This window comes from Hemitrygon akajei, chromosome 12, assembly GCF_048418815.1.
Source record: "Hemitrygon akajei chromosome 12, sHemAka1.3, whole genome shotgun sequence".
In the NCBI taxonomy this organism is placed as follows: Eukaryota; Metazoa; Chordata; class Chondrichthyes; order Myliobatiformes; family Dasyatidae; genus Hemitrygon; species Hemitrygon akajei.
In genome coordinates, this window is record NC_133135.1 from 31,596,650 (window position 1) to 31,618,330 (window position 21,681).

Sequence of the window (21,681 nt, forward strand, 5' to 3'; positions counted from 1 at the left end):
GCCAATCAATATTTAGGAAATTAAAATCTCTCACCACGACAACCCTGTTGTTATTACACCTTTCCAGAATCTGTTTCCCTATCTGCTCCTCGATGTCCCTGTTACTGTTGGGTGGTCTAGAAAAAACACCCAGTAGAGTTATTGACCCCTTCCTGTTCCTAACTTCCACCCACAGAGACTCAGTAGACAATCCCTCCCTGACTTCCTCCTTTTCTGCAACCATGACACTATCTCTAAGCAACAGTGCCATACCCCCCCCCCCCCTCTTTTGCCTCCCTCCCTGTCCTTTCTGAAACATCTAAAGCCTGGCACTCTAAGTAGCCATTCCTGCCCCTGAGCCATCCAAGTCTCTGTAATGACCAGAACATCATAGCTCCAAGTACTGATTCATGCTCTAAGCTCATCCACTTTGTTCATGATACTCCTTGCATTAAAATAGACACATCGCAAACCGTCGGCCTGAGCGTATCCTTTCTCTACCCCCTGCCTACCCTCCCTCTCGCACTGTCTCCAAGCTTTCTCTATTTGTGAGCTATTCTCCATCTCTTCAGTTCGGTTCCTAGCCCCCAGCAATTCTAGTTTAAACTAGTTAAAATTCAATCAGTGTCTGATTGTTCATTCTGTTGCTTAAATAGGGCACTGGGTGTACTTTGCAGAAGCTCTCAAGTGGGAGGTGGACTCTGCAAGTCACTTCCACATCTGCACACAGCACTGCAGAGCTGTCCCAAATATCTGGAATGCACCTTCTTTATTGAACAGCTGGGAAGTCAGGGTGCAACTCCGAAACATTGATGCAATGTGCAGACTGAAGAGGAGCCGTGGAAGTAACCATACCTTGCATGAATTGATACTACATATCAAGTTCTGCCTAACGCATTGGCCATTTTCAACATTCAAAATAAATTTATTGTCAAAGTGTACGAGGGGTGATTGATAAGTTTGTGCCCTAAGGCAGAAGAAGGTGAGTTATGCAGCTCTCGTTACATGCACATGCAGGTTAACTCTTTGAGTGATTATACAGAAAAGTTGAAGTTAATAACTCATCTCCTTCTACCTTAGGCCACGAACATATCAATCACCCTGCCGTGGACACTTTCTGGAGGTCCAAGATCCATATGCTCCACGACCACTGGACTAAGTGTGTAAATGTAGGAGGGGACTATGTTGAAAAATAAATGTGCTAGGTTTTCTAAAATTGACTCCTTCTACCTTAGGCCACGTACTTATCAATCACCTAGTATATATGTCACCATATACAACCCTGAGATTCACAATAAATACAAAGAAACAATAATAATAAATGACGAGCCCTTGAAAGTAAGTCCATAAGTTGTGGGAACAGCTCATTTGTGGGGCGTGAAGTTATTCCTCTGTTCAAGAGCCTGATTGTTGAGGAGCAATAACTATTTCTGAATCCAATAGTGTGGGTCTTGAGGCTCCTGGACCTCCTTCTTACTGGCAGCAGTGAGAAGAGACCATGGCCTGGACAGTGGGGGTCCATGATGGATACCACTGTCCTGCGATAGCACTCCATGTAGGTGTGCTCAGCGACGGGGAGGGTTTTTACCTGTGATGGACTGGGCTGTATCCACTACTTTTTCTTTCAAGGGCATTGATGCTTCCGTACCAACCTATGATGCAACCAGTCAATATACTCCCCACCCCACATCTATACAAGCTTGTCACAGTTTTAGATGACATGCTGAACCTTTGCAAACTTGTAAAGAAAATAGAGGTGCTCCCATGCTTTCATTGCTATGGCACATACATGCTAGATCCTCTGAAATGATACGCCGAGGAATTTAAAGATACCCACCCTCTCCAGCAGCCTTTCAAAACACTTTGTCACCATAGATACAAGTGGTACTGGAAGATGATCATAGAGGCAGGTTACCATGTTCTTCTTGGGCACCTGTATCATTGAAGCAGGTGGGTTCCTCAAAGTAAGTTGTAAACGGTGCCATCAATTACACTAACTTCAAATTTCAAGGCGGAATACAGGGTTAAGGGCAGTGTGGAGGAACAGAGGGATGTTGGGTTCATGTTCATAGATCTCGTAGTGAAGGTTGTGTGTTGGCCTGCGTTAGTTGGAGGATTGAGTTCAAGATACACAAGGTAATGTTGTAGCTCTACAAAATCCTGGTTAGACCACACTTGGAATATTATGTTCAGTTCTTGACCCTCATTAGAGAAAAGATGAGGAAGCTTTAGAAAGGGTCCTGGGGAGGTTTACCAGGATGCTACCTGGACTAGTGAGTGTGTTTTCTGAGGATAGATTCAAAGTACATTTATTATGCAATATACAGCCCTGACATTGGTCTTCCCACAGATAGCCATGAGACAAGGAAATATCATGCAACCCGTTCACAGAAAACATCAAACACCAAACGCGCAAAAAAAGACCAAGTTGTACAAACAGCAAATGAACAAGAAAAAAACACACAGAATATTAACCATCAAACCACAGAGCTTTGAATCAGTCTAGGAATGTTCAGTTTACTTCAGATAATGTCAGTTCAGTTCAGCACTGTCTTTCATTGGTTGCAGGCCGCAGAGCCAGCCCGCCCCTGTCAAAATCGCCATAAAAATAAAATAAAAGGTGCAATCAGAAACATGAAGCACATAACCTGAGCTGCAGAGTCCAATTGAAAGACCACGTTGATGAAACCTTGCCCAAGACCCAACACTCTGGCACCAGCAATCTAGAGGGAGACCTTTCAAACACAGGCAGACGGCGCTGAACACCCACTTTCCTTCTCTGCTCTCATCCTCGCTGAAAGCACACCATCAAAATGTAAATCATGGGTTCCAATCGCATCCAGCCTAGTGGTAGAATTATATCTGAAAGTAGTCTGAAGGATGTCGCCATTGGTTGCATAGTTTGCCGGTGCCATCTTCTCTGCGATAGGCTGAGAAAGCTAAGGCGACTCACTTCAGAGTGAAGGAGGATGAGAGGTGACCTAATAGAGGTTTACAAGATGATAAGAAGCATAGGGTGGACAGCTAGAAACCTTTTCCCCCCCAGGTGGTAATGGCCAACACAGAGGGCAACATTTTAAGGTGTTTGGAGGAAACCATAGGGGTAGATTTGCTTCCTTTCAGTGTGTAGAATGCACTGACAGGCGTGGTGGTAGCGGCAGATAAATTAGGGGCATTTAAGAAACTCAGAGACAGGCACGTGGATGAAAGAAAAATGGAGGGTTATGAAGGGCTAGGTTGATTTTAGAGTAGGTTAAAAGGTCAGCACTGACTATGGAAGCTTTATGACTGGTTATCAAATCTATCCATACTATCCTTTGGCCTTAACAGTCACATACTTACAGACACTGATTGCAACGTTTCAATGGTAAGCCATCCATCTTTCTCAGGCACAAATTGGTCAAGGGGGGAATATCATTTGACTAGCTCGTGCCTGAGAAAGATGGTGAGCACAACTATGTGAAATGAAGTACCTGAACTGTGCAGTACTGTTCTATGTTCAAGTATATAGTCATACATATTACAAATTACCCCTCATCAATTACACAAAAAAATCCCAGCTAGGGACTAACCTATAAATGATAGCTGTTCACCTTTATTTCTCCTTTGTTCTTTAGACCTCTGCTTATATAGCAGAGGATGTGTAATTACACTTGTATATCTCCCCGGGAGTTTAACTGATTACCTCCACTATCCCAGACATAGACTTCCATCCCCTGCCTACCAATAACGTCTATCAAATGCAACAACTCATATTTATCTCTTTCAAAAGTGAGACAGAGTTCAGGGCCAGTTTGTTCCTTTTGGAGAGCAGGGCAGATTAGGGCGTTAGGGTTTAATCAGTTGTTTTAGAATACGGCAGATCCAAACCAGAACCAGCCTTCGGAAGATAAAGACTAAACACGTTGCCGCACACGCGGAACGCTGGAGGGACTCAGCTGGCAGGCAGTATCTATGGAAAAAAGTAAACAGCTGATGTTTGGGGTCGAGACCCTCCATCAGCATTTTGTGTGTGTTGCTATGGTTTCCCCGCATCTGCAGAAATCTGTGTTCCGAAAATAAAACTTGTTCAACAATTTAACTTCAACTGATACCTTAAGGCTAGGGAAACCGATTTACTTGTGAGAATATTACAGACACAAAGTGCTGGAGGAACTCAGCAGGTCAGGCATCATTCATGGAAATGAACAGACATCTAGTTTCAGGACTCAAACTAAATGTTCATTGATCATTGAAACCTTTAGACTGAGATCAGGGAAGGCACTAAGTGACCATCTCTTGTAAAACACATCATTAAAGGCACATCTCTGCCACATAATGCAGAATTCATGAGAGATCTGTTTTGTGACTTAACTTTTGAGTTGGTGCCTTGAGTATAAAACTCTCTCTCAACACTGGAACAAAAGGGTATGTATATTTTGGGTGTCTGGAGTTTGTGCCCTGAACCTTTCAGAAAAGACAGCAGTACTGAAGATTCAAAGTGGTTCTGATAGACTCTCTCCTGAATGTTTACAGTGTGAATAAAGACCTTCATATTTCCCAGTTACAGTTGGTATATAGCTCATCTTCAATCTATCAGTCACAACTTAGGGAACCCTTGTTTACAAAGCACATTGAGGCTCTGGTTAGCCTCAGCAATAACAATATAGCTCTGACTAATTCTGGAAAGGAGAAAGGAGGCACATATTTAGGCAGCAGGGATAAGTAAATCCAAGCAACACAAACAAAATGCTGGAGGGACTCAGCAGGTCAGGCAGCATCTATGGAAAAGAGTTAACGGTGGACATTCCGGGCTGAAACCCTTCATTAGAACTCATATTTCGATCAAGTAATTCCCTTGGGTGCAAGGCATGCAGGAATGCTCTTAGAGGGAAATCAGGAGGGTAAAGAGAGGATACAAAATAGCCTTAATAATACACAGAAAATGCTGGAGGAGCTCAACAGGCCAGGCCTGATGAAGGGTTTTGGCCTGAAATTTCGACTGTTTACTCTTTCCCACAGATGCTGCCTGGCCTGCCAAGTTCCTCCAGCATTTTGTGTAAATTACTTTGATGTCCAGCATCTGCAGATGTTCTCTTGTTTACAAAATAACCTTGCCAGATAAGAGGAGAGACAAATCCACGAGATTCTACAAGTATATTAAGAGCAAAAGGATAACCAAGGAGAAAATAGGTACCTTTATAAAGATCAATATGTGAAGCCAGAGGAGATGAGCAAGGTTTTAAATTACCTCCTTTGTATTCACTGCGGAGAAGGTCATGGAAGGTAAGGAATTCAGGGGAAAGAATAATGAACTTTTGAAACACATCCACATTACAGAAAGAGGAACTGGTAGTCTTAAATGAATAGCTGTGGATAAATCTCCAGACCTTGACCAATTGTATCCCAGGGCTTCGTGGGAAACTGGAGGAGCAGTCGCTAGGGCCAGGCAAAGATATCCGTAGCAACACACACAAAATGCCAGAGATGAAAATGCTCAGTGGGCCGGGCAGCATCTATGGAAAGGAATAATGAGCCAATGTTTCAGGCAGAGTCCTGCTCCTGCCCCACTGAATTTGTGTCCTTGTACCTCAACTCCACTCTATCCCCCTTAGTTCAGTCCCTTCCCACTTACAGGAGTGAAAAAGGGGGAAGAAGCCAGAATAAGGTGGAGGGGGGAGGGAAAGGAGGACAAGATAGAAGGTGGCAGGTGAAACCAGGTGAGGGGGAAAGCAGGTGGGTGGGGAGTGGGAATGAAGTGAGAACCTGGGAGATTACAGGTGAAAAGGTAAAGAGCTGAAGCAGAAGGAATCTGATAGGAGAGGAGAGTGGACCATGGGAGAACATAGAACAGGTCAGCACTGGAACAGGCCCTCTGGCCTACAATGTTGTGCTGAACAAAATAAATTATTATAAAAGGAGAAAGGGAAGGAGGAGGGTCACCAGAGGACGTATTAGGCAGGTGAGGCAAAGAGAAGGGATGAGAGAAGAAGAATGGCAAATGGGAAAAAAGAAAGGGGGGGGGGAAATTACTGGAAGATGGAGAAATTGATGTTCATGCCATCAGGTTGGAGGTTACTCAGACAGAATATGAGGTGTTGCTTCTCCAGCCTCATCCTGGCAGTAGAGGAGGCAATGGACCGACATGTCGGAATGGGAACGGGTAGTGGAATTAAAATGATTGGCCACCGGGACATACTGCTTGTTGCAGACCGAGCGAAGGTACTCCTCATAGATTTCCCCAAATCTACGTCGGGTCTCACTGATACAGAGGCGGCCATACCAGGAGCAACAATAAATCAGCAGTGAGAACTCCTATCCCCACTGCCACCAGACTCATAGTTCCCTTACCTTACACTGTTTGCTTTCACCCCCACCCAAGATTAAAGAGCCTGACTGTTTTGTGTGGACCAATTGTCTCTGCCTGCTCCTGCCCCACTGAATTTGTGTCCTTGTACCTCAACTCCATTCTATCTCCCCAGTTCAGTCCCTTCCCACCTACACTCACGAACATCTCCTGCTCTTGATCTCCTCACTAACTTTCAATTCCCTGGCCCAGACCACCTCATTTTCACCATGGATGTCGAGTCCCTAGACAGTTACATCCCCCCTTCAAGAAGGCCTTAAAGCTCTCCGCTTCCTTTTTAACACAGACCCAACCAGTTTCCCTCCACCACCATCACCCTTCTCCATCTGGTAGAACTGGTCCTCACACTCAACAATTCCCATTTCAGTTCGCCCATTTTCTCCAGACTCGAGGGGTAGCCGTGGACACTTGCATGGGCCCCAGCTATGCCTGCTTTATCATTGGCTACATAGAACAGTCCACCCATTTTCCAAGCCTTCTCCGGGAATGTTCCCAAACTCTTCCTCTGCTGTGTTGACAACTGCATTGGTGCTGCTTCACACACCCATGCTGAGGTCATCATTTCTTCAACCCTGCCCTTAAATTCACCTGGTCCGTTTCTGACAACTCCCCTTTCTCGATCTCTGTCTCCATTTCTGGAGACAAATTGTCAACTGATGTCTTTTATAAACCTACTGACTCCCATGGTTATCTTGACTAGGCCTCTTCCAACCCTGTCTCCTGTAAAAATGCTATTCCCTTTTCTCAGTTCCTTTGTTTCCACCACCTCTGTCCCCAGGATGAGGCTTTCCAGGAGAGGAATTTCTTTAGCCAGAGGGTGGTGAGTTTGTGGAATTTATTACCACAGGCAGCTGTGGAAGCCAGGATGTTGGGTGTATTTAAGGCAGAGTTTGATAGGTTGATCAAGGTTGATCAAGCTTGATAGGTTCTTGATTGGACATGGCATCAAAGGTCGTAGGGAGAAGGCCAGGGTCTGGGGCTAAGAAGGGGGGAAAACAGGAGCAGAAATGATTGAATGGTGGAACAGACTCAAATGGCCTAATTCTGCTCCCATGTCTTATGACGTCAGAGATTCAAGACTCATTTATTGCCAAAGAATGTATAAATTATAACTTGTGATTTGCTTGCTCACAGGTAGCAAGAAACCTGAAAGAAGCCGATTAAAGAAAAAAAATGAAAATTAAAAAAAGACCAACACTTGATACACAAGAGAAAGATTAAAAATCATTCAAACAATTGAAGCAAACAACACTAGGATGTCCGCCTTCTTCCAAGGACAGAGGTTCCCATCCTCCACCATTGATGCTGCCCCACCTGCATCCCCTCCGTTTCCCAGACATCCGCACTCACACCATCTTCCCACCACCTTAAGAGCGATAGAGTTCCTCTTGTTCATATCTACCACCCCACGAGCCTCTGCATCCAACACATCGTTCTCTGCAAGTTCTCCACCTCCAAAGGGATCCTACCACTAAGTATAATTTTTATCTTCCACATACTTTCCACAAGGATCACACCCTCTCTGACTCCCTTGTCCATTTGTCCCTCCCCACTAATCACCCTCCTGGTACTTATCCCTGCAAGAGGCTAAAGTGCTACACCTACCATTCACCTCCTCCATTCAGGGTCCCAAACAGTCCATCCAGGTGAGGCAACACTTCACCTGCAAATGTGCTGGGGTCGTCTATCGTATCTGGTGCTCCCGATGTGGCCTCCTCTACATTGGTGAGATCTGCCTAAAGCAGATCTTCCCAGTGGTCCAACATATTAATTCCGATTCCCATTTCCATTCAGATATGTCCGTCTCCTCTTGTGCCAAGATGAGGCCACCCTCAGGGTGGAGGAACTGCACCTTATATTCCATCTGGGTCCCGCCAGCCTGAAGGTATGAATATTTGTTTATTTATTGACATACAGCGAGGAGTAGATCCTTCCGGTGCCATCCAGCAATTTAAATTTCCTGTGTTTAGGCCACCCTGACAGACTCACAGGGGAAGTGTTGCCCAACCTGGAAAGACTGGTTTGGGTCCCTAATGGTGGTGAGGGAGGAGGTGAATGGGAAGGTGTGGCACTTTTTCTGTTTTTCAGCTCGCATGGCTAAGTGCCAGGAGGCTGATTATTGTGGAGGGATGAATGGACAAGGGATTTATGGAGAGAGCTATCCCTGCAGAAAGCACATCCTTGACTTCCTAACTGGCAGATGACAACCTGTGTGAATCAGAAATAAAACCACTGACATTTGACAATGGCGCACCTCAGGAATGTGTGTTTAGCCCACTGCTCTACTCTCTCTACGCCCACAACCGTGTGGCTAGGTGCAGCTCAAACACCATCTATAAATTTACTGACAATGCAACTATAGTTGGCATAATCTCAGGTGGTAATGAGAGGACATACAGGAGCGAGATACATCAGCTGGTTGAGTGGTGTTTGCAACAACAACCTTGCACTCAGTGTCAGTAAGTCCAAAGAATTGATTGTGGACTTCAGAAGGGAAAAGACGAGGGAACAAACACCAGTCCTCATCGAGGGATCAGATTGGAAAGTGTGAGGCATCTCTGAGGATCTATCCTGGATCCAAAATATCAATGCAGCTACAAAGACACAACAGCGGTTATGATTCATTAAGAGTTTGAGGAGATTTGGTATGTCATCAAAGGCACTCACAAATTTCTACAGATGGTGGAGATGGTTCAGTGGTAAATGTCATACCACTACTTGCATGAGGGGTGGGGTGGAAGGCGGGTGGGCTACGAAAGTGATAGAAAAAAATGAGAACACTTAAAACTGATTTCAGTACTGGGAGAGTAGAAATAGTGCAGTTAGAAACTAATTGAGAGTTAGGCAGAATCAACACAGACTTTTGAAAGGGAATTATATTTGACAAATTTGTTTATTTTCTGGCAGAATAGGTGAAGGCAATCTAGATATTATGTGTTCACACTCTCAGATGGCTTTCAATAAAGGCAGCACGTGGAACACTGCAGTAAAATTCAGAGCACATTTTGTTGGGCTTAATATACTGGTGTGGTTAATAGAAAACAGTAGGATTGAAAGGGTTAATTTTGGGTGGACAGATCATAACTAGTGGGAGTCAGAGACAAGTTTTTTTTAAAACATTGGATGGTAGGTGCATAGAACATGCTACTAAGAATAGTGGTGGAGGAGGATACATTAGGGACATTTAAGAGACTCTTAGATAGACCCATAGATGAAAGAAAAATTGAGGACTATGTGAGAGGAAATTGTTATATCGACCTTGGAGTAGGATTAAAGGTCAGCACAACATTGTGGGCTGAAGGGCCTGTACTGTTCTATGTTCCATATTCTAATTATGTTGGATCCTGGTGAGCCTGCTTCTAGAATACTGTGTATACTGCTCAAGAACGGTTACACAAGTGACAGTGGGAGCAGAATGATCTTACTAAATCACAGGGCAGGCAAGAGAAGGCGAAGGTTTCTGCATCCATTCACATTCTGCTGTCTCCTCTGCTTCCCCTGGCAGGCGTGCCAGCCTCCAGAGGAATATCCAGCAATGCAAACATGTTCCGTGAGCAACTGCTATGCACACAGCCTTGACGAGCTGAGCTGGTGACCTTTGTGTTGCTGAGCGGATTTTAAGTGTCACAAGTAAGAGATGGTTAAACTCTGCTTGGCAACACCGGTGCCAAGTCAGCAGGGCGCACACGGCCGATGCTGGTGTTGCACATCTTTGGTAGCTTTTACACTCCGTTGAGCTTCGCTATTGTCTGACCTTATTCTAGCTCAATGCACTGTCATCTGTACGAATGGCACAAACTTTTCACTGTACCTCTGTATACGTGGCAACAATAAACCAAAACTCTATCAGCCTACCAACTGAGAATTGAATGTGCACCTTGATGTAGTTGTCAACAATATAAAAATAAATTTGGCACCCATGGGTAACATCTAAACAAAGATCCTCATGGAGCCATAGAGCTGTTTAAATAGTGTCATTATGAGTTAATCAAATTAATGAACTTAATGGTATTTTGATGAAACCTGATACCCATAAAATTCTGACAACTAATCAAACATTTGGTCAAATAAACTTTTGGCATGTTAAAATGAGTGCAAAAGTATGAAGTACGGTTTTCTTCTACAAGTACAAATCAACAGTGCTACATAGTTGTCTATGATTATTACTCTCACTGTACGAAGTGAAAAATATTTAACAGTTTTTAGGCGCTGCTTCTTAAAATTTATCATTGGATGTGTAGTTTGATGCTCTTTGTGCAACTTGTGTGGGACTTTTAATACTTCGGCGCCCTCTAGTGAAGGCAAACAGGATAACCGAACAGTTGAATTTTCCCCACGCTGATTTTATTGACATTTAATCACCGTACATATTTATATACAAATGTTATCCATGTATTTTTCAGTGCACAGCAGTTTTTCCCTGTGCTATTAGAATATATATGCAGATTGGCTGCCTCGATGTGACATATAACTTGGGTACCAAACCCACGAGTTTCCGGATTCCATGAAAGCATGCGAGCCTGATTCTGATTAGTGCTGGCAGGAATGTCAACCGTGTGAATAACCTTTTACCCGATATAAATCATGTTCATACAGCCAATCAATGGGAATAATTGAGCACTGGGAGTCATGGGTGGGAAAGTGATTTCAGGTGGCAATGGTGCTGTGATGTAAGGGGTACAGGGTCAGTGAAGGGATCAGGTTTAAAAATAACACATTGAAACTGCATGTACTCCATGGAAAACAAAACAAAGCCAAGGTTAGGGTGAGAATCACCAAAAAAAAAACTGCCACAAAAGACTTTGTGTAAAAGTTTCAAGCATTTGCCTTAAAGTAGCTTAATAACCACCTCATTGATAGGACAGAGTGAGGCCAGTGGAGAACAAGTACAAATCCTGGAAAAGGGCTCTTGAGACAAGAGCAGCAGAATGAAAAGTTCAAAGAAAATTAACCAGCATCAGGAAATCATTAGGTCAAGGTCACACAGCTGTTTGTCATAGTTCGGTTCATTTTCTTCACCCATTGAATTGGGACTGTACATCAGAAATACTTCATTTCTGATAAGCACTTTAAGATGCACTGAAACGATTGTGAGAGGGTCTACACATGCAAGCAACACACATACAATGCTCGAGGAGCTCAGCAAATTAGGGAACAAATGTTCGACGTTTTGGGCCAAGAGCCCTCCCTGGCTGCTGTGGGTTTCCCCCAATCACTGAGAAGTCAAACATCACTGGAAAGTGACCATTGCAGTGCAAGTGTTTCCACCGTGCTGAAACTGCAACAGAACAACCTCCTCCCTGGCACTCGAAAGATTTAAAAACCAGCAGGGATGAAACGATCGTGACTACAGAGCAAAAATCACATGATTTTGACAGTGATCATGTCACATTAACTTAAGCCTTTCATAGACAGATCGGTTCAAACTGTGTACCACTTAGCATCGGATTTGGAAGCCCAGAGAGACTGTATGGTGGGGGCACGGCACTGTCTGTCTTACTACTGTGCAAGGTGTGTTGGAGTAGAGTTTCTGAATGGTGTAACTCTCAGCACAGTCAACATTGAAATCGATGCACAGCTGAAGAGGTTCAAACTGGGGTTGGATGCAAAACCATCTCCCTTTCTTTCTTTATCAATCTTTTTATTAGTTAATTCAAAAAGTCTCGAACGTCTATATCAATAACAATTCAAATAGAAGGAAAAATAGAAATTATCATAATCATACATAGAATTAATCAAAAAGTACATAATAAAGAGAGAATTAATTCTCGTCTTATCCATAACAAGAAAAAAGTTAAAGAAATTTTTATAATTGAAATGTATATGGAAAAAAAAACCCAAAACACAAAAAAAAAGAAGAAAAACTGGGCAGCTCATCTTGAGAGTAAAAGCAGGAAAAAAAGGAAAAACTTTCTCATTAAATCCAAAACTTCAAAAAGGTAACTGGAAGGGCCATAAGTCAGAGCCTTTGAAAATAATGAATAAAGGGTCACCAAGTTTCCTCAAATTTAAAGGATGTATCCAATGTCTGACTTATTATTTTTTCTAAACTTAAACAGGACATAATGGAGAAAAGCAAAAATAAGACACCATCTTCTAGAGATAAAACTTTGTAACCCTCCAAAACAAGCCAGTCCTTTGTTCCACAGGTGTTGTTCTACCACCTGCCGTCTCCAGCAGTTTTAGTCAATTCCAGGCAAGTGCTTTCACAACAACCTCATTTACAAATTATAGCTTTTTCTTGTATTAACCATGCAATTTTCTCATGGGAAGGATCAAGAGGACAGATTTACATTTGATTTCTGGCAACATGTGCTGAGCATGTCCCCAAATGCTAGAATGGAAGAGGACAGTATGTATTCATATTTCTCTAGCAGTCTCAAGAGGGTTTCTTACTGGCTGGCAGGAACAGCACAGCTCTGTAGCATCAAGTTTCCAAATATGGGGCCTCTGAAGCAAAAATCAGAGTGCTTAAAACATGAATACTCTCATGCACAGTCTGGGTGAGTCTTTGAACTCAATCCCTCTGGAGATCAGGCTGGGTGACCTACTTCATGAAGCAAATTATGAGACTGAAAAAATGTTAAATATGAAAAATGTAAATGATCATCCATCATGTCTGACAATACCAGGAAACCCATGTGGAGTTTTTAAAAAGTGGAAAAGCCATTGCACTGGGCAGTTCCACTCTCTCAACCTTGGAAATCCAGTTGCTGTGATACAAACTGGGGTCTTCCGTGGTTATAGTGGATGCTGTGATGTCTTCTGTCCCTTCTCCATGGAGCAGTGCAGTACCACCTACCTACCTGCTGGATCTTATCCAACCAGTCCACCGGAGCCGACTTTGCATGCTAGGACAGGCATGTCCCTATCTCATGAGGGTGTGAGGCTACTGTCTACCCTCACCTGGTTCAGCCCGCCTGTCAAAGCAACGTACTGGGATACGGCCACTGTTGCATGCAAACAGCTACTTGGAGCCACAGGTGAGAGCTGAGTGGTCGGTGAGCGAGCTGCCCCAGAATGGACTCAAGTCTCTAGACACGCCACAAATTTAAATACGAGGTTCTAACAATCACATGATATTTATCCAATCAGAATCCCCCCCCCCCCCCATTACACTTCTCCCCAATTTCTTCTGCACAAGATAGAAAATAACGGGTTAGATCTTGCTGGTTATTTTGTGAGAGTTAATATCTCCCCTAATGCACGTCCAGCCCTCACGTCTGTAATTGCCCAGTTCCTGGCCCTCTAAGCCAGTGTCTACTAGGGGATAAACAAGGAGATCTGCTTCCTTATATCTCCAGTGACCCAAGTTCTAGTGCTTCGTATTATGAACAGTTCTCAGGAACAGAATACTGCCATACACCAGCTTAGACCTGCAACTTACCGGCCTGTCAATATTTGGGATTTGGGAGGAAACAGCCACAAGGTCACAGGAGAAACTTGAAGACTCCAGATGGCATTGAACCTCGGTACTCCTGTTCCCTCCCACACTCCAGAACAGGAGGTTAATAAGCTATTCTCACCCGTGCTGGTGACTGGTAAAATCTGAAGGGAGGTGATGGGAAAATAAAAACAAGAATAAAAATGGCTTTAGAATGGGGTTTGTGTAAAAGGGTGCTGGATGGTTGTTTGGCATTGAAGGCTCTCCTTCCTTCTGCATGACTTCATGGTCTCAAGCAGGGGTGGTCTAGAACAAAGTCATGCAGGACAGAAAGTCCTTTTTGAGAACATGCACCCAAATGGATATTCTTCCACAAAATTCTCTTGCATGTCGTGATAATTTTGAGCAGAGATCATCATTAATTAATGAATTATAACCATATTTATGGACCTAAATGAAAATTGATGAGTCCTGTCATTTATTCAAGGCTTTACTATAATAAAAGTATTACAATTCAAAATGTAAAGTTCAAAATACATTTGTTATCAAACTATGTTTAATAAGGTTCAACAAGTACATTTAATGTCAGAAATGCAAACAATATACATCCCAAAATTCTTTTTCTTCACAAACATCCACGAAAACAGGAGTGCCCAAAGAATGAATGATAGTTAATTGTTAGAACCCCAAAGTCCCCCCCCCCAGTTTTCCCTCCCACATATAAACAGCAGCAAGGCAACGACCCTCCCACCGCAAAAAAAAGCATCTGCACCCCCCACCGAGCACTCAAACATGCAGCAAAGCATCAATAAAGACACAGGCTTGCAGTACCCCAAAGACTACTTGTCACCCAGTAATGCGACATACCACAGGCTCTCTCTCTCTCTCCCTAATAAGGGAAAAAGAGGTATTCCCGTTTCACAGCGAGAGGGGAGACATAACAAAATAACTCGCTGATTTACGATCTTGAAAGTCTGTTATGTCCCTTTTTCCAATCTCTGCACCCAGAGAATAGGCCCTGGAAAGGCTCAGGTCTCTTGACACACAGCTGGCAGTTAACCCGCTGCTCAGTTAACAACTCATTGGGGTGATTGATAAGTTCGTGGCCAAGGGTAGAAGGAGATGAGTTATTAACTTCAAACTTTCTGCACGCTCACTCAAAGAGTTGACCTGCATGTGCATGTAAGGAGAGCTGTATAACTCATCTCCTTCTACCTTAGGCCATGGACTTATCAATCACCCATCTGTGGACACTTTCTGGAGGTCCAAGATCCGTATGCTCCACGACTGCTGGCCTAAGTGTGTAAATGTAGGAGGGGACTATGTTGAAAAATAAATGTGCTCGGTTTTCTAAAATTGACTCCTTCTAACTTAGGCCACAGACTTATCAATTACCCCTTGTACATTACATAGACAAAGGTTAATCTGATTAATTGATTTTAAATGGTCAAGGTTGTATTTCACCCTCTCAGAAGGTCATGTTGTCCTCAGTTCAGATTTCCAGTATCTGCTGGAAGATAATAGGGTTGGATAGATCCGATGTGAACATGGACATGGTATACAGTATATGAAATTTCAAGCCCTTCGGAAAGTGTCAGATTGGGTTATTTAATAAAATTAAAGTCCATACATTGGGGATAATGTACTGGCTTGGATTGAGGATTGGATAGCAGTCAGAAAACTGTGGGGGTATATAGGTCTTTGGGTTGAGAAGCTTTGGCCAGTGGGTTACCGTAGTGACTGATATGGGGCACCAACCACAAGTCATGTCGATAACTGGGGGGAGTCAACTTGCTGTTTAAAACAGAAGAGGCAATGTTGGTCCTGGTCTTACTTTGGTTTCAGTGCTGGCCAGCAGAATGCTGAACAAATGACATTTTTCTCCATTTTGCCAATAACCAGCTGAGCAGCCAGTCAGGGAGGGCGGAGGATGGAACTCACTCAACGCTTGCTAATTCCAAAGTTGTATTTCCAGCTCAAGGAATGACAGTCAAATAACAAGAGGCGTTTACTTTGGCTCTGTAACTGGATGCAATCCTGGCACAGGAAGCCGACTCCAAATCATCACAGCAGACACCACAGAGAATACTATTTTTACAATTCGTTTCAATGAATAGTACAACGAATGGAATAAGCCAGGAAGAGAAACAAACGTAACTAATAGCCAGAGCAATGAGACAATATTTAGATCTGAATTAGGAAGCACTCAGCCTCGTGAGCTTACTTTTATCATTCAATAAGATTCAAAGAACATTTATTATCAGGGTGTGTATAAATTATACAACCCTGAGATTTATCTGCTTACAGGCAGCCGCAAAGCAAGAAACCCAAAAGAACTCATTGAAAGAAAGATATAGAAGTTCAACCCCCAATGCGCAAAGAATGAGAAAAAAAAATACAAATCATGCAAACAATAGAAGCAAGCAACAGCAGCATTCCGATCCAAATTGAGTCCTTGGATCCAAATCTATGGAACAGCCCGGAGTAGGCCCAAAGCCTTAGTATTCAGTTCATCAAATTAGCGGCACAAATGATCGCAAAGTTCGCAGACACAAAACACAGCAGCCGGGGCAGTCCCGCAGCCTCAGCATCACGCAGAGAGGAGCCCCCAGTCTATCTGGGCCGGCATTTAAATCGTCTGAACAGTGGATTGTATCTCGCATTAGGACCTGGGCCTGCTTCAGCCAATTTCTCAGGGCCTAGAACACACCACCTAGCGATTCACTTTGGGCCTAGATTTTGCTGTTAAAAAAAGCCTTTCCTGACCTCGTCAAATCGGATCCACCCTCACACCCGGGTTAGTTGGACAGGTATCTGAACTCTCTGCCTCGACTGCTCCTCTGCAAATCATTCACTCTAACCAACACAGCTCCAACTCCAAGAGTGTCAATTACGCAGCACATCAGCATGGCTCATCTCTTGAATTCACTTCACCTTCACTCACCTCTTTCTTGTTTGCTGTGATAGTTTACTACAATTTACTTCAAAAAAGTGATATCAGTAACTTTTTAATCGAATTTTGTTGTTTTTGAACTATTAGTAAGCTGTCAATTTAATGGTAACTCTCCCTCAGCACTGTGTTTTTTCAAAATCCCCAGCAGCCTTTCACACCTCAGCTTAAGAATCCATGTATTTTGTCTTGGAATATTTGAATTCTCTGCTTCCTGTGCCATCTGAAGAGAGTTGCAGAAAAAGCTAATACTTAGAGGGAAAAAAAATGCCATCCACTTACTTTTAAAACAATGACTTTTGATTCCAGCTTCTCCTATGGGGGAAATGTACTGTCCACACCCAGCCTCAGGATATTGTCTTTCATGTGGATTTAAAAAAAAATGCTCTTAATGATCTGGCATGGGAATACACATTTCATTAATGGCAATTTTTTTTTCTTTTTCTCCTTTACTGCTGTTTTGACAAGATCCAGTCCCTTAACCCCAGAAGTAACAGACACTCCTCTCCATCTGAACATTTACAAGCATACTTCATAGAAGAAACCATTTTCAATCCAGCTAAGGTCAAAAGCCACGCAGACCAAAGACTGAACCAGGGACATTTCTGCATGTTACAGCAAAATTAGTTCAGTGTGTTCACAGTCTACTTGTTGGAAAAGATTCTCCCTTTTTTTCACAACCTTAAAAATCTTTGACCTTTACCCCCATGATGTTTCCACTGAGTTTATCCCAAGGACTTCTAAAGTCTTCTGCTGGGAACTCATTTTAGGAAAGCTGGATCTTCATCCAGACAAGATGCCAATTTCTTACCCCAACTTGTATTGACAATTAACTGAATGATCATATGACAACATTGCTGGTTGAGCTGCTTCTCATAAGCAATTTTAGGCAATCCAAACAAGTTGCAATCTATAACCTTCGTGGATTTGTCTTTCAATTGCACTCAAGTTGCTGGCTGCTGTTTACCCCCTTTCTCGCTTTCACCCTTCAACGTTGTTAATTTTAACATTTATTTTCTAAAACAAACCTTTTAGCTTTGCAAACAACTTGTAGTGTGGATGATTGCCACCTGGTGGAATGAATTGGCTGAATCATTCACATTAGTAACAACAATTAGTTTGCATTTTCAAATACTCTACTTGTTAACGGTCGGTGAAGGGAGGTTGAAATAAAAATTATCCCACCAGTTTCTTTCTCCCCAATTATGTGTTTCAAACTTTGTCACTAATTATTCACTTCCATTTCTTATCTGGATGTTTTCTCAGTTAGGGTTTCTATTAACTCAAGCAACACACACAAAATGCTGGAGAAACTCAGACAGGCCAGGCAGCATCTATGGAAAAGAATACAATTGATGTTTTGGTCCAAGACCCTTCGGCAGGGCTCAAAATAGTCTGGTTAGTATCAATGTTACTGTATGATGCTAAACTTATTACTGTCTGTGCTACCCAATGAGGGAAGACAAAACTTCACAGAACATGCAGCCTACCCTCATGGAACCTCAACAGTATAAAGCCAACCATTCTACGCCTAAAATCAATACAGAACTTGAAAAAGCACAGAACCAATCTACTGAAGCACCAGTCAATGTAGAAACCATCAAATACCAATTATTAAGCCTGTGTAGCTTACCCTGTACTAATGGAGTTCCTGACTCATACAGAACCTGTTTAATGTAACCAGCTACCATTCACCCAAAATAAAACAGTACAGTAGAAAATGCCAAACATTAGATGCACTGAATGAACAATATCAAAAGAGCCCAATGTCAAAATTACCCAAAGCTTAAATAATAAAAATAGATTTGACCTTTTTTGTTACTCCAGAACATCATGACAGGAAGCTAATTTCAAGTTAAGTTTCCTCTCCTTAAACAATTTTAAAATTGGCTGTAAATTAGCTTCAGCATAGCATTCAATCGTGACTGTTTGGGAGTTTCCGATTCAGTAGGCATGTTGTTTGGGCCTGTGAACATTCCTCAAACACAGATCCGGTCGAGATGGCACTGGGCTGCGATGTCTGTCGAGCTCGTAGCTCAGAGTTAGTTGTTTTTTAGGTTTGTAGGGATGGTTTTGGGAGCAGTGTGGAGGTCAGTGGTTGAGGGACATTTTCTATTTCAACTTCCCTCTCTTTCTTCAAATCAAATGTGTGGCAATGAAAACTCACATGGAGCCGAGCGATGCCTATCTCATTATCAGAATCATTGAGCAATTCTATTTAGGCCTGCCTGGACCCCCTTCTCTCAAATTTTTCTGTATATCAGTCACTGTATTGGTGTTGCTTCCTACACTCATAAGCAACTGAATGCTAATTTCTACCATGGTGTCATACATCACCAAAACAAGCACTTCAGCACATTATGTCTATACTAATCCCAGTTACTAGCCATTGTTCCATAGCCTGCCATGCGATTTCTCAAGATGAGTTTTAAATTTAATGATCAAAGATTCAGAAAAATGTTTCTGGTGTCAAGTGGCTAATTGCTGAGGAATGTTGGTATAGATCAGTGATTCCCAACCTTTTTTATGCCATGGACCCCTAGCATTAACCGAGGGGTCCGTTTACCCCAAGTTAGGAACCCTTGCTCTAGTATAGATTATGATTGTATTCCTTAAAAGATTAAAGGCCAAACTAAATGGAGTTTTAAAGATGACAAATAGTTTAAATGGTTTAAAAGATAGTTTAGATAGTTTAAAAGATTAAGATTAAGTTGGGTTTTTAAGATGATAGATAGTTTGCATAAGTAAGATGGAGAAAAATGTCTTCTCTGGTGAAAGTGGAACAATTTAGCATATGTTTCATGTGAAGGACCAGGGTGAGCATAAAACTGGGAGAGCAGGTAAAGGTGAAAAAAACAGGAGTTTTATTACCCAAAATGTTTACAAACTCAACAGAACTGTTCTAGAGTCCAAACTTGAATCAGCTAAGCAGAACAACAACACCAGTAATTGCAGTCGCCACACTTCACTTTGGAGCTGGGCTCTTCATGGTAATGTCATGATGCCCCACATCACATAAATAACAGTTGGGATCTGAACATTCTACCCAAAAGGCGTTAGAGGACCAGTGAACCCAACAGTTAAAATCTCATATTGATAAACACAGGAGATTCTGTAGATGTTGGAAATCCAGAGCAACAGACACAAAATGCTGGAGGAACTCAGCAGGTCCAGAAGCATCTACGAAAATGAATAAACAGTTGATATTTTGGGCTGGAAAGAAAGGGTGAAGAAGCCAGCATTAGAAGGTGGGAGAGGGCAAGGAATACAAGCTGGAAGGTGATAGATGAAGCCTGGTGGGTGGGGGAGAGGGGGTGATAGGTGGAATAGGGCTGGAGAAGAAGGAATCTGGTAGGAGAGGAATGTGGACCATGGGAAAAAGGGCAGGGGAAGGGGCACCGGGGAGGTGATAGATAGACGAGGAGAAGAAACGAGGTAAGAGGGAGGGCAGAATGGGGAACTGAAGAAGAGGGAAGGGAGACAAGGGAAAATTACCAGAAGTTGGAGAAATTGATGTTCGTGCCATCAGGTTGGAGGCTACCCAGATGGAAAATGAGGTGTTGTTCCTCTAACCTGAGAGTGGCCTCATCATGGCAGGAGAGAAGGCCGACATGTCGGAATGGGAATGGAGATTGGAATTAAAATGGTTGGCCACTGGGAAATCTGGCTTTTTGTGAATGGATCGAAGGTGCTCGACAAAGGGGACCCTCAATCTGCATCGGGAGTCACCAAAGTAGAGGAGGCCGCATCATGAGCACACAGTACAGTAAGTGATCCCAACAGATTGCAGGTGAAGTATTGCCTCGCCTGGAAGTACTGTTTGAGGTTCCAAATGGAGCTGAGGGACGAGGTGAATGGGCAGGTGTAGCTCTTCTTCCACTTGTAGGGATATGCGCCCAGAGGGAGGTAAATGGGGCAGGGCGAATGGACAAGGGAATCACGGAGGGAAAGATTCCTGTGGAAGATGGAGGTGGGAGTGGTAAAGATGTGTTTGATTTCCCACGGAAAATGGCAAAAATTGTGGAAAATGATATGCCGGATGTGGACGCTCAAGGGTGGTAGGCGAGGTCAAGAGGAACTCTATCCCTGTTCAGGCGAGGGGAAGATGGGATGAGGATGGATGGCCAGGAAATGGAGGAGATATGGGTGAGGGCAGCACCAAAGGTGGAGGACGAAAAGCCCCGTTCTTTGAAGAAGGGGGGATGTCCTGGGAAGGAAAGACACCCTGGGAACAGATGCAGTGCAGATGAAACAAATGAGAAAGGGAATTGCCTTTTAACAGGAGACAGGGTGGTATGAGGTATAGTCAAGATAGCCATGGGAGTCGGTAGGTTTATATCTCACATTGATATGCCTTTGTGATGCATGGATTCGAAGTGTTGCTAGGTCAAGGCAGGAAATAAAGTTGAGATATACACCAGCAATTTTCTAACTGAATTGCAGAACAGGCTTGAAAGGCTACATATTACACTCTGTACCTATCATCCTGTCTAGTGAATAGGTTTCACTGAAGTTAGACTTAAGTCAGAGGAGCAGAATTAGGCCATTTGGCTCATTGGGTCTGCTCTGTCGTTCAATCATGGCTGGTTTCTCTTCCACCCCAACCCCTTTGACACCCTGACTATTCAAGAACCTGTCAACCTCCACTTTAAATATACTCAATGACTTGATCTCCACAGCCGTCTGTGGCAATGAATTCCACAGCTTCAGCACCATTTGGCTAAAAAAAATTCTCTTCATGTTTGTTTTAAGTGGACATCCCTGTACTCTGAGGTTGTGCCCTCTGGTCCTAGATTCATCCACCATACATCCATATCCACTCTGTCCAGGCCTTCAAATATTTAGTGGGCTTCAATGAAATAAACTCCAGCAAGTACAGGCCCAGAGCCATCAAACATTCCTTATACTTTAACCCTTTCTTTGCTGGGATCATTCTTGTGAATCTCCTTAGGACCCTTTCCAATGCCAGCATGTCCTTTCTTAGATAAAGGGCTCAAAACTGCTCTCAATACTCCAAGTGCG